Raw genomic sequence first — 14305 nt, 5'->3', positions numbered from 1 at the left:
TATATCCAGGTTGAAGTGTTAATCTTGTTTGATCAGATAGTGCTGACAACTAATCTCATCTCACGCGATCAGGGACAGTGTAGATTCTGATGAGAGAGGGGGGGGGGGGGGGGGTGATAGAATAAGTTGTAGCAGGATCACGAGGGGAACATAGTTTTTTGCGTCCCGTGGTAGGTTATGTTTGTTTGTTGTTTAACGCCGCACTCGGTAATATTCCAGCTATATGACGGACAATCCAGTGATTTACATCATGAGCATCGATCCACGCAGTTGAGATCGTAGTGGTATAAAACCTAACGAGGGACGTATGAAACCTCATGTACCCCGAGTAATGCTGCTACAACGGATGTGTCTTACCGACATGTTTTAATTTGCTATTGGGAAAGAATATGACGGACAATCCAGGGATTTACAGCATGAGCATCGATCCACGCAGTTGAGATCGTAGGCGAGTCGTTTAAAACCTAACGAGGGACGTATGAAACCTCATGTACCCCGAGTAATCCTGCTACAGCGGATGTATCTTACCGACATGTTTTAATTTGCTATTGGGAAAGAATTAAAAGCAAATTTAAGATTGATAGAAAACAGCTGTTCGGTTGAGCTGAGGTTAACTCGTGCCATGTCACGTGACTTTTAGTGAAAAGCGTGCGGCTTTTTGCTTCGAAGTGGGGTATATAAGGGATTTATTCTAATCTAATTCTAATCCACGTGCATCCCGTTTTCTTCGTGCCGGGGTATAAAGGATTTATACTCCCTCTTCGAAATGTATTTCCTTCGCAGGCGGGATTCATAGCATCTTATCAAGACCACATGGACCAATAAAGGTATGATAAAGTATTTTGTGAAGATCTCGTGGACCAATCAGATCTCGTCATTCTAACATGGAGGTATGATAAAGTATTTTGACAAGATCACGTGGACCAATCAGATCTCGTCATTCTAACATGGAGGTACGATAACTGTGATTATCCAGCGCTAGGATACAGACATGGGAGTAACACTTTTGTGTTTACATTCTATCGTCTACCTATGTGTCCGAGCAAGTCCGGTATTTGACCTTTCCTGAGTTTGGACATTCACGTTTAGGCTTGACCAGCCTGTTTTCTTGTTTGTAATACATGCCCAACATAATTACTTGAAAAGTCGTCACTGAAACTTCTGTCAAGGAAACTTTACCCAAGACAACATGTAGTCCCATAGTAAGGGGGGAGGGGGGGAGGGGGGGGGGGGGGGGGATATATGCATGAAAACACAAACACAAACTGACCCTCCCCAATGTTAAACTTTGTTTTACATATCCCTGTCTATCGACATTGACATTTTACCATATATGTTACCTCCGAGCTAACATAGGTTTCCAAAATATCACGTCTGTCTTAAGAACCGCCTCAAGAGTGGTCACAGTGTTTTATTTGTTTGTTGTTTAACGCCGCGCTCTGCAATATTCAAGCTATATGACGGCGGTCTGTTAATAATTGAGTTAAAAGGCGACTATGTTAGTCGTTATAGACGACTAACGGGATCGGGCTGTCAGACTCGCTGACTTGCTTGATGCATGTCATCGTATCCCACTTGCGTTGATCGATGCTCATGATGTCAATCACTGGATTGTCTGGTCCTGACTCGATTATTTACAGACCGCCGTCATATAACTGAAATATGGCTGAGCTGGCATATTAGCCGCCTCTTACGACAAACATAGTCGCCTGTTACGGCAAGCATGGGTAGCTAAAGACCTGTTATAACCCGGATCTTTACTGGTCTTCTTGGCTTCTCAGCACCATGCTCTTGTTTTAAATTTCACCAGAGTGGTTAGCGTTGACATCACTTTGGGCAATCCACAGACATCCAACTGACACGCCACGATATTCCTGAAATACAGTTAACCCAACACACTCACTACCTTGTGTGCCCGTGAACATCCGGGGTAGAATAGGTCTTCAGCAACCCATGCTTGACGTAAAAGGCGACTATGCTTTTCGTAAAAGGCCACTAACGGGATTGGGTTGTCAGGTTCGCTGACTTGGGCGATGCATGTAATCGGTCCCAATTGCGTGGATCGATACTCATGATGTCAATCATTGGATTGTCTGGTCCTGACTCGATTATTTACAGACCGCCGTCAAACAGCTTGAATATTGCGGGGGTGTTTCTCAAACACACCATGGGCTACCTAACTAATCTCAAGTTATTAAAGGATTTGTTGTCAGAAAAAAAATCTAATCATTGAACTTATTTTGGCTTCACGATGCTAATAACCCACCTCAACGTCATTAATACCATTAATGTAATATGTCGGACCTACATTATAGGCAAGAAGACAAATGTCAAACGCGACAGACAACGATATGTATGTACTGTCAGATATTCCGCATTTTGACACAACTGTTTCAAATCAGATAACTGAAATAAAACGGGCGTTATACAACAACAAGCCTTTGACACAGTTTGCCCTTGAGTTACGTAAGGCAAAGCAGAAACGGGAAGTGTTTTCTCTGGAATATAAACCGTCACAAACAAATTCGAAACGTTAAATTATTTTTCTTAAACACAACTCCAATCTGCAACCGGTTCAGCCGGTTTTCATGAAACCGGATTAACATGAGGCGAGGATCACGAGCTTCACGTTGAAAACGCGGGTTACCTGCACGTGGTCTGAGCACATCTTCAGGAGCAGCCATGAATGGCCGCGCTAGTGGGATGCTTTGTTCGATTGATTAAAAAGTACAGATAATCGTGGTGTGTGGGTTTATGCAATGGAGTAAAATGGATAGCATAGGGCTCCATGTATCGTTTGAGAAATCAAAGCTTTAAATCACGATAATATCTGTTTTCCGCATTTTAACTCTGATTTGCGCTAGAATATAAAGTTAATGGCCCGTTATGTAACTGCTAATACATACATTGAGTTAAGTGGAAAACGTATCACCTGTGTACTATCACAAATCTATTTTATTATACGTGTACATTTTAGTGCGAGGATATTAAAGAAAGGACGCGTGTTTTATTCAACTTGTATAAATGTTTACGAGACCCTTGAAGATCCGGGGTTGAATAGGTCTTCAACAAAGCATGCTAGCCATAAAAGGCGACTATGCTTGTCGTAAAAGGCGACTAACGGAATCGGGTGGTCAGACTTGCTGACTTGGTTGATCCATGTCATCGATCCCAATTGCAGGGATCGATGTTCATGATGTCAATCACTGGATTATCTGGTCCAGACTTGATTATTTACACACCGCTATCATATAGCTGGAGTGCGGCGTTAAACAGCAAACAAACAAACAAACAAAAATGTTTACGATTAAATCTTGTACATTTGAGGCCCTAGAACCGAGGCAATCGGGATCTTCAAAAGGAACAATGATGAGCAGAAAGCAGGTTGCTATGCCTGAGGGTGAACCTGTATAGACAAACGTTAACTGACTGAAACAACGGAGACCGTGAACGCCATGCGCTTTGTGCACGATGCGAAACCGTGAACAAAAGCACCGCCCAGCTTGTCAGACCTGTTATTAAGTCAAGAGCCGTTTCTTTTTAGGCGCGACTCATTGTTTATTTGTTTGTTGTTTAACGCCGCACTCAGCAGTATTCTATCTATATGACGGCGGCCTGTAAATATTCGAGTCTGAACCAGACCAGTGATTGACGACATGTGCATCGATCCACGCAATTGGGAGGGATGAAATCCATCAACCAAGTCAGAGAGTTGGACCACCCGATCCCGTTAGTCGCCTCCAACGACATGCTTTTAACTACGATCGGCTTTTGACGTATACAGACGAATGCATTTCGCTACATTTGACAGAGTTTCCCATGGTGATTGTGCACGCTGACGACCGCTGTCAAATCCGATAGTGTCTTTTCGTTCGCATAATAAATGCATTCGGTTCCAATACGGAAGCTATGCAACCAATACGCCTTCATTTTGAACCCATTTAACGCTTTTTATTCAAATAGATAGGAGGTCCTGATTTAGAGCATGAAGAAAACGATACCGCTCGGCGGGGACGACCTAGACGTGGTGTACTTGGATGAGGAAATGACACTGGTTTCTACACTGCTGGCGCTGGCTTTGTGATGCAAAGTAAGATGACGGTCTCTCAAACACACAATTACAGAACACCAATGACCTTGCTTGTATCGTCTTACAGGTAGAAAGAGGCGATCAAGGCGCGTGGTGGTGCGAAAGTTTATTTTGACCTTACACTCTGCAATAATACCCCTCCACAGCAGGGAGTATTGTATAACACACACAAGACCTGAATCCTTCAAATCCTTTAAACAAACTACCGTCATGGTATATATTCCGAGGTTAGAAAATTACATTTGGAAGGAGCTAGATTACAACAATCAGGAAAACCATATACAATTTATTATTTTTACGCGTACCCTAGAAACCAATGGACGTGAGTTCGAATCCCGGTTATGTTTCTTGGTTTGTTGGCACCATACCCGTGCTCTTGGGTTTATCCTGCATCACGTCGGGCTTCACATTCCACATTAACCTGACACGTCATGATACAACTGGAATAATGATCAATGCGGCCTTCATTAGTCCGTCTGGGAGATTACAATTGATTCACCTCTGAGATTACGGTTGATTCATCCCGTGTGGTTACGGTTTATTCATCCTGTGAGATTACGGTTGATTCATCCCGTGTGGTTACGGTTGATTCATCCTGTGAAGTTACGGTTGATTCATCCTGTGTGGTTACGGTTAATTCATCCTGTGTAATTACGGTTGATTCATCCCGTGGGGTTACGGTCTATTCATCCTCTGAGATTACGGTTGATTCATCCCGTGTGGTTACGGTTGATTCACCCTGTGAAGTTACTGTTGATTCATCCCGTGTGGTAACGGTTGATTCATCCAGTGAAATCACGGTTGATTCATCCAGTGAAATCACGGTTGATTCACCCTGTGAAATTACGGTTGATAAATCCCGTGAGGTTATGGTTGGTTCATCCTGTGAAATCACGGTTGATTCATCCTGTGAAATTACGGTTGATTCATCCTGTGAAATTACGGTTGATTAATCCCGTGTGGTTACGGTTGATTCATCCTGTGAAATCACGGTTGATTCATCCTGTGAAATCACGGTTGATTCATCCCGTGTGGTTACGGTCTATTCATCCTGTGTGAATACGGTTGATTCATCCTGTGAAATCACGATTGCTTCATCTTGTGAAATCACGATTGCTTCATCTTGTGAAATCACGGTTGATTCATCCTGTGAAATTACGGTTGATACACCCTGTGAAATCACGGTTGGTTCATCCTGTGAAATTACGGTTGATTCACCCTGTGAAATTACGGTTGATTCATCCTGTGAAATTACGGTTGGTTCATCCTGTGAAATTACGGTTGATTCATCCTGTGTGGTTACGGTTGGTTCATCCTGTGAAATTACGGTTGATTCACCCTGTGAAATTACGGTTGATTCATCCTGTGAAATTACGGTTGGCTCATCCTGTGAAATTACGGTTGATTCATCCTGTGTGGTTACGGTTGGTTCATCCTGTGAAATTACGGTTGGTTCATCCGGTGAGGTTACGGTTGATTAATCCTGTGAGGTTACGGTTGATTAATTCTGTGAGGTTACGGTTGATTAATACTGTGAGGTTACGGTTGATTAATCCTGTGAGATTACTGTTGATTAATCCTGTGAAATCACGGTTGATTCATCCCGTGAAGTTATGGTTGATTCATCCCGTGAGGTTATGGTTGATTCATCCGGTGTGGTTACGGTTGATTCATCCCGTGAGGTTACGGTTGATTAATCCTGTGAGATTACTGTGATTAATCCTGTAAAATCACGGTCGATTCATCCCGTGAGGTTATGGTTGATTCATCCTGTGTGGTTACGGTTGATTCATCCTGTGTGGTTACGGTTGATTCATCCTATGTGGTTACGGTTGATTCATCCCGTGTGGTTACGGTTGATTCATCCCGTGTGGTTACGGTTGATTCGTCCCGTGTGGTTACGGTTGATTCATCCCGTGTGGTTACGGTTGATTCGTCCCGTGTGGTTACGGTTGATTCGTCCCGTGTGGTTACGGTTGATCCGTCCCGTGAGGTTATGGTTGATTCGTCCTGTGAAATTACGGTTGATCCATTGTGGTTACGGTTGATTCGTCCTGTGTTGATTCGGTTGATTCGTCCTGTGAGATCACAGTGAGATTACCCGTGAGGCATTTTACAGGAAAACAGCTTGATCTTGATCCCGGTGACCCTGGTTCTATTATAAAAGCGGATGATGTCTTGCATCTTCATGTTCCTCCAGCAGTGGATGTTGGGAGACATCCCTTGATGTCTTGATGTATCTTGGTCTGCAGCCAGCATTAGGAGTGGTTCGAGTTTCCGATAATGTGTTCTGCCAGTGCTAATTCTCAGTGGAAGTTTGGTGTTTTCATGCGAGTTTTGGCAGGTCGGGGACTCCTGTGCCACCCTCCCCGCACTCACACGTCAGTTGATACTCGTATCCTCATGTAATACCTTTAATAGCCAAAGTCCGTAGTACATTAAGATAGCGAAGCTGCATTAAAGGTTCAGGAATATTCCTAAAGATTTTATTGTCTTGCTGAACAAATTGCATTGTAGTATTAGTTGCTCAGGTAAAAGGCGACTTTGCTTGTCGTAAAAGGCGACTATGCTTATCGTAAGAGGCGACTAACAGGATCGGGTGGTCAAGCTCGCTGGCTTGATTTGTGCATGTCATCGTATCCCAGTTGCGTGGATCGATGCTCATGATGTCAATCACTGGATTGACTGGTCCAGACTCGATTATTAAATTTTACAGACCGCCGTCCTATAGTTGGAATATTGCTGAGTTCGGCGTAAAACAACAAACAAACAGTATATACGTAACACGCATGTGCGGTATAGGACACTGTGATTTGCTTTGCAGTGTTGCGTCCCTTAGCTCTGCCAGGATCCGTTAATTGTGGGGTCGAATCTCAGATATAATCTGATTATGATCCTTGGTCTGTCAGCACCATGCCTAAGCTTGTAGGTTTCACCAAACGGAGAAAGACCAGGGACCAGATACCCGACATTAAACTGACACTCCGTGATATAAGGTGGGTGAAATGAGGTTTAACGTCGTGTTCAAGGTTATAGTGTGGCTGCTAGTACTAATTTTGTTTCAGACTGTTGAAAAAAGAAAGAAATTGCTGCTGCAAAAATTACGTTGGTGAAAGGTGTTTTTCTACATACGAAATTCATGCTCATAGTTTATAAATTTAAAAAAATCTGGTTTTGTAGCAGTATTTGAAAAAAATATCTAATCAAAATCCACGGTACACGGAATATGAAATGGTCGGTCCCTAATGCCGGTTTTATAGTGCAAGCACACTGTGATACCATGCCGCAGTTTAACATGGATACCCCACTCAAAAATATTATACTGACTGCGAGGCGCCCAGTCCTTTGTTTTGTCTCCTCACTGGCGGGCGAACAGTGAAGATTCGGGGTGGAATAGGTCTTCAGCAACCCATGCTTGCCGTAAAAGGCGACTATGCTTGTCCTTATAGGCGACAAACGGGATCGGGTGGTCAGGCTCGCTGACTTGGTTGATACATGTCATCGTATCTCAATTGGGTGGATCGATGCTCATGAAGTTAATCACCGGATTGTCTGGTCCAGATTCGATTATTTACAGACCGCCGTCATATAGCTGCAATATTGCTGAGTGTGGCGTTAAACAACAAACAAACCACTGGCGACAGCCAGGCATTGTATATTCTCACGCGAGATGAAGAGCCTTGAGTTTCTGATCAGAAGCCTTGCAACGCAGCTGCTGAAACCTTTGGCAACCCAGTCCATTCTCAGAATGTTGACAAGTCTCTCATGAAAGGTGTTTAATGTATAGACTCTGTGGCGTGTGGGGAGTCGTCGATCATCTATAATCATGGCATGCTTTGTGTCAACATTTTCCTAGTGGAGCAGTTGAAGGTCTTCCAAATCTTTGTTCATCCCCGGGACTCTCTCATCCCCACTCCGCGGCCCACAGCATCACAACGGCAAATGAAGGAACATCATCAACTAAAGTCGAAACAATGTTCGCATGGATGGTTGTTGGGAGGTCATTGACGGCAGCTTGGTAACTAATTCCGTCCATTTTCAACAGAGAATACCGTCCCTCATTGGGACCGCCTCCGTGGTCTAGTGGTAGAGCGTCCGCCCGAGAGCGAAAGGTCCGGGGTTCGATCCCCGGCCGCGTCATACCAAAAGACGTTAAAAGATGGTACTTGTTGTTACCCTGTCTGGTGCTCGGCATTAAGGGGCTAAAACAAGGACTGGTCGGCTCGGAGTCAGTATACTGTGTCTGAGTGGGGTATTCATGTTAAACTGTGGCATGGTATCTCAGTGAGCACTATAAATCGGCATCAGTCCGGACTAGTACAAGCAGCCACACAAACACACACACACGTACATGCACGTCGCTATATAAGTGCAATAATCTTGGACGCGACGTTAAACCCAATTTCACCTCACCCCACCCCACCCCACCCCACCCCACCCCACCCCACCTCACTTCACCTCACCTGGTCACTGGTTCCTGGTGGTACATTTTGGTTTTCAAATGCAGCCTGTAAGCATGGAATGTACTGTACTTATTACATGAACATTATTAATGGTGTCCTATATATCCTACGTGGGAAGACTCAGTTTTTTTCAACCACACACTGTTCAGACGCACAAAAGTATCAGTCAGTGAAGATCCCGGTCAGAATAGGTCTTCAGCACACATGCTGGTGGTCGCAAGAGGCGACTGTCAGGCTCGTTAACTTGGTCGATGCATGTCATCGTCCCCCATTTGCGTAGAACGATGCTCATGATATCAATCACTGGATTTTCTGGCCACACTCGAATATTTACAGACGGTCGTCAAAAATCTGGAATATTTCCGGCATTAAACAATAAACATACCAAACTATATATATTTGTGGAGCATTACCGTTTATTGAACGAAGTTATAAATATGTAATTTGACTAACGTATCAACTATCTAACGTATCAACTGAAAGGCAAGAGGGAAATGGTCTGGTCGTCTAAGGCGCCGCAATTAGCTGTGCAGGGTTGCGTCCCTTGCACACATCGGAAACCTGATTGTGGGTTTGAATCCCGATTCGCCCAGATTGTTTCTAAGTTTGTCAGCACCATACCCGTGCTCGTGGGTTTCACCAAGGTGAACGTCTGAGACCTGCATCATTTCGGGCTTTCCTCCCACATTAAGCTGACACGTCGTGATATAACTGGAACACTGTTAAAAGCGGCGTTTAACCCAACTCACTGAAAAGTCAGTAGGTAGTCTCAATACGTTGTGTACGAAGAATATAGTTGAAAGCCACATGTTTGATTCGAAGAAGTATTGAAATTCTCGAGTCATCTTAATCAAGGAGACGCAAAAAGGGCGCGGCTCTTCCCCCTTTTAATGAGGGTCACTGCTATCCATCTCCTGGCTCTGAAGCCTGAGGATGACGTGATGGGAGGGTGATGGATGTCTGTGGATCTACTGGCTGACGTTCATGGCTACTGATCAGTCACATTTGTACATAACGATCTGTCGTAGTCAACATCAATACTTTGCTCGAATTTATGGTGATTATAAAAGACACATTGGTGACTGAATGATGAAAGTGCGTTTGAATGTTGTTTAATACCGCATTCAGCAATATTCCAGCTGTATGACTGCCGTCTGGAAATAATCGAGTCGGGATCAATTCTAGCCCGGGTCAAGACGCCCCAAAATTCTGTGAAGATTGTATGTTGTACCAGTTCGACCAAAGGCTAGTGCATACTGTATAAAATTACTAAACCTAAATTAATGTTGCAACAGGTCATAGAATGTAGAAAAAATGAAACTATATCTCGATGATTTATTCACTTACTGATGTCGACACGAGCGAAATGCAATAACAAGAGCTGGAACAAGTTTATTAAATTTCAACGTAGGTGGACTTTTATAAGGTCTCGAAACTCGATAGCCGACTGTTAATTGTTCTGGAAACGTCAGCTGTACATCTGTGAGAGAGTGAGTTGGGTTTAACGCCGCCCTTTACAGTATTCCAGTTATATCGCGGCGTGTCAGCTTTATGTGGGAGGAAAGCCAGAAGCGATGCAGGTCTCAGACGTTTACCACTTCGATGAAACCCACGAGCACGGGTATGGTGCTGACAAACCTAGAAACATAATCGGGTCGAACCGGGATTCGAACCCACAATCATAGGTTTCTGGCGTGCCCAAGGGACGCAACTCTGCACAGCGAATTGCGGCGCCTTAGACGACTGGGCCACCCTTGGTCCCAGCTGTACAACAAGCTTTGAACCTGGAGTGTGTACGAACTAGGCTCAAACAGGAACTGGATCCATACCACCAACTCATTCCAGCAGTGACGAGACCTAGAAAGACTGCCGAGGAAGTAATTTCTCGTACACCTGTCAAAATGTGATCGAGGTCATCAAGAAGCCCAATCCTGATGAAAACATGGAACAAAATAGAATCTTTTCTGCAATGACGCCTGCAAGTATACGAAGATACAATCCACTGACAGTGGCGGCAAGATTAAAGAACATGATGACAACATTCCAGTCGGATTGACCTTGGACACTAAACTCCAGATAGCGGTGACAATTCGACAATTAACTGCGACTGTAAACATATCATTTGAATGTTGTTCTCGTTAAGTTGTACATTTACAATACCGTGGCATCTGGACGCAAAATTTAAACACAAGGAAATTTCAAGTCATGCATGAACAGCAAGTGATGCACGTGCACATTGACGCCAGTGCATGCGCCTATAGGGGGCGATGGGGGGAGACTCGGTGACTTTGTACCCGCGCGGGCGGCCTGGATCGTTGCTCACAATATCAATCACTGGACTCTATTTCAGACGGGTTCATTTACAGGCGGCCGCCATATAGCTTGAATACTGTTGAACTGGCGTAAAACAACATGCATACACCATCTATAAAAGTCCAGTTTCCACCCTTGCCGAACAAGGCTGGAATTTATTGGCTCGATCATAGCGCAACCAGTGGTTATTACGAGTTGTGTCCCTTTCTATGCCTCTCCTATATTGTGATAAACAGGTCTTACATCGCAAAGTACATCAAATCATGTGAGCACCTTGATTAAAAACATGAAAAGATTTGCAAAATATCTGTTGACAACGAGTTGGCGGTGCACATGCTTTGCAAATTCTGCAATCGACCGAAATCTGCACGACATTTTTACGAACCGGATTTCGATTTGTTTCGCGATTTTGATTGGAGTATGCGTTAAATAACTCCATAATACCAGCCTAGTTCGGCAGGGGTGGAGACTGGACTTTTAAGGTGAGTTAACTCACTTGCCTCTGGAAGATGACTATACAGCTGAAATATTGCTGAGTGCGGCGTTAAACAACAAACAAACAAAGCTATACCCATACGTCATTCGCGAAGAACAAGCGTACGTGACGAATACCCAAGACATCTCGAAACGTCACTCTCCCTGTTCGATTCAACAAATAAGCATTCACTCCAGAAGATGGGTCCAGGTTTCTTTTAAGGGGAGGGACAAATTTGAAATCTTAGTTTCAACCCTGGATCAGCTTAAGCAAACCAGAGGTGAACAAAGTTAATACTCTTAAACAAAATAAAACATAGCCTGACAACTCGATCCATCCCAAATACCTCTTCTGCGCAACATCACTTGTTCTGGTTTTTTAATAAAGATCAACATCCCTCGACTTTGGCCGCCCGCCTTGATTGCCACCAGTATGATTTGCACCGAAGTGATTACCTAACGATGGCACAATTTGGCTGAGATAATAGGAGAAAAAGCCTGTGTTTGTCAAAGGAGCTATGCCAGGCATGTTGAGGGCCTTGACGGGGACCCCTGTTACGTGTCATAACGCTCGTCTCACACCTATCGGGCATGATGATATTAAACATCGATGTCACTCTCACAGGTGCACTCATTTCAACGTGTATTTCATGTAATAAACGTGGGTCCCGTGACTTTACCCTTGACATTGGTGATAGCTGTTTCAGCATGTATATTTCTTGAAATAAACGTGGGTCCCGCGACTTTACCCTTGACATTGGTGATAGCTGTTTTAGCATGTGTATTTCATGAAATAAACGTGGGTCCCGTGACTTTACCCTTGACATTGGTGATAGCTGTTTCAGCATGTGTATTTCATGAAATAAACATGTGTCCCGTGACTTAAGCCTTGACATTGTTGACAGGTGTTTCAGCATGTATATTTCATGAAATAAACGTGGGTCCCGTGACTTAAGCCTTGGCATTGTTGACAGGTGTTTCAGCATGTGTATTTCATGAAATAATTGGTTGGTTAGTTGGTTTGTTGTTTAACGCCGCACTCAGCAATATTGCAGCTATTTGACGGCGGTCTGTAAGTAATCGAGTCTGGACTAGACAATCCAGTGATTGACATCATGAGCATCGATCCGAGCAATTGGGATCGATGACATGTATCAACCAAGTCAGCGAGCCTGACCACCCGGTCCCGTTAGTCGCCTCTTTACGACAAGCATAGTCAGCTTTTACGTCAAGAATGGGTTGCTGAAGACCTATACTACCCCGGAATCATGAAATAAACGGTGGTCTCGTGACTAAACTAGTTTATGTTGCAGGTGGTACATTTCCACGTGTATATTGTATGTAACTTACGGTGGCTTATATGACATTAGGTACAGCATTTGTTTATTTGAAGGAAATATAAATATCTATGAACGATCCCTACAGTTAAGTTGTTGTTCTAGTTATATGGGGTTACAGGTGACCCAGCAATCAATTCTTTGTGCAGAGTTGTCTCCTTTGGGCACGCCAGAAACCTATGTCCCGGTTCGAATCCGTCCCGATTGTGTTTCTAGATTTCTCAGCACCATACCCGTACTCGTGGGTTTCACCCAAGTGGTAAACGTCTGCGACCTGCATCACTTCGGGCTTTCCTCCCGCATCAAAAGGAGATATAACTGGAGTGAGTGAGTGAGTTGGACTTAACGCCGCTTTTAACAGTATTCCAGTTACATCACGGCGTGTCAGCTTAATGTGGGAGGAAAGCCCGAAGCGATGCAGGTCTCAGACGTTTACCACTTCGGTGAAACCCACGAGCACGGGTATGGTGCTGACAAACCTAGAAACATAATCGGGTCGAACCGGGATTCGAACCCACAATCATAGGTGCCCAAGGGACGCAACTCTGCACAGCGAATCGCGGCGCCTTAGACGACTGGGCAGCCCGTGCCTCCAGATATAACTGGAACTCTTTTCAAAGCGACGTTATACCGAAGTCACTCACCGACTGATACAACTGGAATACTGTTCAAACCCAACTCACTCGCATTTTAGCATTTTTATGTGCCCCATCATATGAAATGTAGTGAGTGAAGATTAGACACGCACGCACGCACGCACGCACGCACGCACGCACGCGCGCGCTGCTTCGTTCGAAACTAAAGATGACGCAACTTTACATTTTCTGTTTTTAATCTTTTAAAGGTTGGTATGGACTGTGCGAATTAAAACTCACTTGAAAACAAAACAATATCATTGAAGGCGTACTCATCTTGTCGTGCATACCACATTCGTGATGAAAATAAATCTGAAACGTGGCGTTGGAAACAGCGGTGACGGAAACGAGAAACAAATTTTCACCCCAAGCTTGAAATTACGTGGTTAATGATTATTTAACACACTAACCCAAAACGTAAAACGTGCAAATCCAACACTATCAAAATAGAAATACCACAACGGGCGGGGGAAGTATGTGCGTATATGTGAGCAATTAGCGTTGTTTCACTGAAGGCATATATCAGCCATGTTATTTTTACCTTCCTAATTGTCTGCGGTTAATCTCATTTTCCAGTGACCTTCAACATCTTTGCAACATCCGATGGGGCTTTAGTTTGAACTGACTTACTTCAGAAACACAACATATACTGACGGAAACAAATTAGTGGTAGTATGGTGTGAGTGAGTATGTTTTTACGCCGTTTTCAGTAATCTTCTCTTCATCTGACGGTGGTGTACACCACGTATATACTCATATTGAGAATCCTACTCTACTAGATACCAATTTTAACCTTTCGGTTTTTTATTTTGTTGATAAACGGTTTTATTGAATACAACAGTAAACATAATTCTTCACATTTTATCTTTTCGCATATATTTTTCGATCACTATTTTTTTCACACACAACAAATAAAAATGCATAACAATGATATTGTATTAAAAACTTAACAAATGCTATTTATATCAACCAACATACTTCGAATAAATCATT

Source organism: Haliotis cracherodii, unplaced genomic scaffold (assembly GCF_022045235.1).
Source record: "Haliotis cracherodii isolate W230 unplaced genomic scaffold, xgHalCrac1.p SCAF_5, whole genome shotgun sequence".
Taxonomy (NCBI): domain Eukaryota; kingdom Metazoa; phylum Mollusca; class Gastropoda; order Lepetellida; family Haliotidae; genus Haliotis; species Haliotis cracherodii.
Note: the sequence above shows the minus strand (reverse complement) of the source record.